Raw genomic sequence first — 4,768 nt, 5'->3', positions numbered from 1 at the left:
GCGGGGCGGCGGGGAGGGCCAGCGTCTCCCCCGGGTACCCCTCGGCAGGAGCCCCGGGGTCCCCGCAGCATCGCTGTCCCTCTGCTGCGTAACCTCATCCCCCTCTTAGCTGAATAATGGAGTGAAACCTTAGCCCTGCGCCTCTCGGCCTGAAAATAAAACCCTCCGACGCAGCGCAGGCTCAAGGCTGCCCCAAAAGGGGAGTGGGTACCGTGTAAAGCCCGTTTTTATATAAAATACTGGGTTTAGATGGAGTGTCCGTATGCTGCCCAGCGCAAAAGGGTCGGGGTTTGGGCTGGAGGGCACCAAACGTGCCATCCCGGGCACGGCGGAGCTGCGGGAGCGATGCTCGTGCCCACGGGCAGCGGATGCCTGTGGTCGTTAGCAATAGCTGCCTGCGGCGTGCCGTTACTTTTAAAGGCCAAACCAGGGCAAAATTTATTGCCGTGATGCGAAAATAGATGAGAGCAAAGCCTATGGGAGGGGGATGAACGCTGCTCGCTGGGCAAACAGAGGCAGCGAGGGTGGCCGGGCGCAGGCGCCGTGGATTTGCGCCCACGCCAGAAGCGGAGCGCGAGCGCGGCCACGACCGGCCCCCGGCTCGGCTGTCGCTGCTGAAAGGGGGGAGACACGGGACAGGTTTGGGACCGGGCGCTGCGGGGGGCTGCGGCTCTCCCCGTCCCGTGGGAGGGTTTCTGACCCTCAACACGCACAATTGACACACTTGTGTTTTTAAGGAGGCTCTTCATTTTGGCAACCTTTATAGTCGAAAGCGGGAAATTACACAGCTCACCCTCGGAGTTGACGGCCGCATCATTACTTATGATTTTTGGTTTTAATTTATTTTTTATTTTTAAATTAAATTCCAAAGAGGATGCCACAAACGCGAGCACCGACCGGGCTGCTGGGGTTGACCTCCAGTTCACATGTCTCTTAGGCTCAGGAAGTTGCTCACAGCCAGTTTATGTATTTTAAGGGTGGGTAGATTGACAAATAGGAAACCTATGACATGTAATAGCTGATAACACATGATGCATTTCCCCCCTGCCCTGTGAATTATTTGAGGCCGCATTTTATTTAGACATTACCATGCCGAGGATTTCAGCATGCGGCGTCCGCAGATGACATCAGAGAGAAAAATTGAGCAATTCTCCTTATTTTAAGAGCTTATTTAGTCCAGATATTTTAAGTTACGTTTTTGGCCCGGTATCCAAGCAATCTTTCTTCAATCTAAATAAATGCCTCCCATTTAAAAAAAAAAAAAAAATTAAAAAAGAAAAAAAAAAGGCAAAACAAAACAAAACACAAACCCACCAGATGTGGCGAGCGCCGCAGTTGTTCCAAAGCAGAAAGCAAACCCGAGCACGTTTGCCAGGCCCCGGCCGCCCGCTGAACCAAGCCCGTCAAAACCAATAATAAAGAACACTTGCGCAGCGCTGGCGGTTTGCAAACCGCGGGGCAGCGCGCGCCGGGGATGGGCGGAGAGCGCGGGGTGAAGGAGGAACCCCCTTTTTTTTTTAAGTGAGGATGTGGTGGTTTGGGGTTTCGGGGAAGGTGAAATCGGGAGGTCGGGGGAGAACCGAGCCCGGCTTTTCCCCGACCCCGCACACCGCAGCTCACGGGAATTTTTGAAACACTTCTCCCGTGCGGTTTTGGGGGCGATGGAGGGGTTTACACCCCGCTTGCACCGCTGGAAGACGGGGAGGGCACCGCCGCAAAGCATCGGGGATGCTGCTTTGCACACTGAGCAGCGAAGAGGCACAGCCCAAATCCCCCCTTCCCCGAGGAGCGGTTGCACCCCAAACACCCCACACGTTTCCCGCCACGTCTCACCCCTATTCTCCTTCCCATAGCCGGGGTTTTCTGGGCTTCCACCCTGCTCGCAAGCCCCCTCAGCCCCCGGCTCCTGAGGGGCTAAATAACCCCTCGCTCCCTCCCGAATAACCCAGCCGGGAGCCTGGCGGTCTCGCTGCCCACCGAAGCAGCAGGATGCAGCTGCGGGAAGCCCGAGGACAAGTTCGGGATGCTCCAACCCTAACGGAGCTGCTGGTGGGAAAGACGATGGAGCTGCTGGTGGGAGAGATGATAGACCGGGCTCCCGCTGGGACTCACTGGGAGCTGTGGAGGACGCTGGAAGGGGACCAGCGCCGGTCGCCTGCGGTGCCTCCTGCTCTCCCCTTCCCTCTCAGTGAGCTGCAGAGTGATGCACTTCTCCTTTTTTTTTTTTTTTTTTTCCCCCCAATTATGTTTTCCCAGCAGCTCCGCTCCCTGCCCGAGGCGCTCAGCCACGGCTCTTGTGCCATCTGCCGACTGAAGGGTGCCCCACCGCGCCGCAGCACCCACCGCCCAGCACCCGCTCGGCCTGTCCGCATCCATCCTCTCCCCTCCGGCAGCCCCCCGGGGGTCTCCTGCCCTCTCCTGGCTCCCACCGCCGCCTCCTGTCCAGCCCTGACCTGACAGCATCCCCAAGAATTCGGCTAAATCCCAGAAAACCCAAAGATGAGCAAATTCTGCTCCGTGGTCATCATCCCTACGGATGGGGATGCCCTCCCGAGGGCAGAGGGCAAGGCTGCACCCCAGCTGCTTTCAGACTTGTTTTCGCCGGGAAAAAAGAGTAGAAGGAGGAATGGTCTGGCCAAAATGTCCAGGTATAGAATAATTTAGGTTGGATAAGACCTTTAAGATCATCGCGTCCAACCAACGCTGCCCCAAATGCCGGGAAGGGGCAGCCCAGAGACTGCGAAACCTCCGCGGGGACACTCTCAGCATCTTCAGCTGCCGCCGGCCCCCACCATCGCCCCGGCACAGCGGTGCTGGAACGCACACACGCGGGCACGCAGAAATCCGTCTGCCCGCTGCACACCCGGGGTTTGCACCCTTCGGCGTGGGAATACACGGGGGCGGGAGCAGGTACCCCGATGGCTCGACGAGGGACGCTCCGGGCTGCTGTCTCGTTAGAGCAAGTGACAGACGAGTCCCCCAGAATGTAATTTTGTGAGTTCAAATTTCCTCCATCTGCCGGCACTGGGAGACACTGAATTATTCATGACGCTTCCCCAAAATAATCCCGTTTAAAAATAACTCCCCTGCTTAAAAGACGGCGAGAACGCTTTTAACGCCGACTGCTATTTTTATCTCCCGAGCGTGACACGGCGAACCCCCAAAGCTCAGCAATTCCCACCCCGAACCCACCGCTGCCCCACTCCTCTTCAGCAGCCTGGGTGAAGGAGCACGGGGGGACCTTTTTCCCCCCCTTTCTCACTGCTCAGCTTTGGAGTTCAGAGCAGCAAAGCTGCACATCTCCCCTGTCCAAGCAGAGGGCACTGCTGCCTAATGATTTGGGCCAGGGCCTTGCTACAGTCAATTTAAGTCAATCCCAAACTTCTTCTGGCACAGCAAACCTCTCCCACTAGCAGATATTGCTGCACCAGCAGCTGAGAAACCCTCTCTCCATTTAATTGCCCTGATTTCAACAGGTCCCCAAGCATAATAGATAAAGAAATGGCGATAAAAGCCAGCCCAAGCGAGCAGCCGGGAGCGGAGCATCAGGGAAGCGCTGGCTTGTCTCGAAAGGGTGAGAGCTGGCTAAAATGCGGGGAAAAAAGAGATAAATAGAGGGCAGGAGATGACAGCCCGCCCCAGTTTTGGCGGTTCCGCCTTGTGCCCATACTGCCGGGGGCTTCGTCACATCGAGATGTCCCCCCCCCACCCCTGCCCAGGCTGCCCTCGCAGAGCCGTGGCCTTCGTCCCGGAGCCAGCCAGAGAGCAAATTCACCATGAAAACTTGCTAAAGTTCCAAAGTTATTTTTATCCCACGGATTCGGAAAAGAAACACGTTTTTCTGCTCCCCCCGATGTTTATTAGAAAGCTTTGGAGAGGGAATCTGCTTTCCCTCACCCGCCTGCCGCTCGCTCTCTGCCGTTGCTTCCACCTTCTCTGCTTTTTGTTTTATTTCACTGATGAAAAAGGACAGAAAGTAGCTGGGAAAAAGAAAGGGATGGAGAAAACCCTTTAAAGTTTAGTTTCAGCTGCATCAAAGCATTCACAAACTCCTTAGAGATGTCTATACACATGCTTTGTCCTTCAACGCCCCCCCCCCAGTATATCCACCTCACTCATTATTCCCTTTATTCCCACTATATTCCCATTATTCCCTTGTTCTGAGCATTTTAAAACCAAACCCTTCTGGCAGGACAGGGGTGCCCTGGGAGGGTTGGCTGCCCCACCGCGCTCCCAGTGGGCAGACTTGGGTTTCCAGGGCCTCGGATGCTCCTCCGCCATCGCATCGGGATCCTGATGCGTCCCAGCGATAGCTGTCAGAAATCAGATACTTTGGAGGCTGCGGTTGTGCTGCTGCCATAGAAATCCTCCAGTTTAAACGCACGACAGCGACTAGAAGCCGCTTTCTCCTGATTTCATCTAACCTAGTTAAAAAGAGGAGTAATGTCCCTGGAGAGTTGTAATAAAATTAACTTGCCCGTCAAAAAGAAGCCGATGATTTATGATCACTTGTGATAGATCCTCTTAGTCTTCTTCCCAGAAATCCCCCAGTGGCCTCTCGCTGCCAAAAACACGGCGGCTGAGGGCCACGGTTCATCCCCGACACCGCGGGAAGGGCCCAATCCCTCGCGGGTGCAGATGTCCACGGCACCGGGAAAGCTCCCCGGCACGGGGCAGGGAGCGGGGCCAGGGCTGGGCAGGTTGGGCAGCGGGTTTTGGCAGGGGAATGCCTGCGGGGATGAGTTACAAGCCTCCTCCAAGCCTCCGG

This window comes from Charadrius vociferus, unplaced genomic scaffold (assembly GCF_000708025.1).
Source record: "Charadrius vociferus isolate BGI_N301 unplaced genomic scaffold, ASM70802v2 scaffold384, whole genome shotgun sequence".
Classification (NCBI taxonomy): Eukaryota; Metazoa; Chordata; class Aves; order Charadriiformes; family Charadriidae; genus Charadrius; species Charadrius vociferus.
This window is presented reverse-complemented; position numbering follows the sequence as displayed.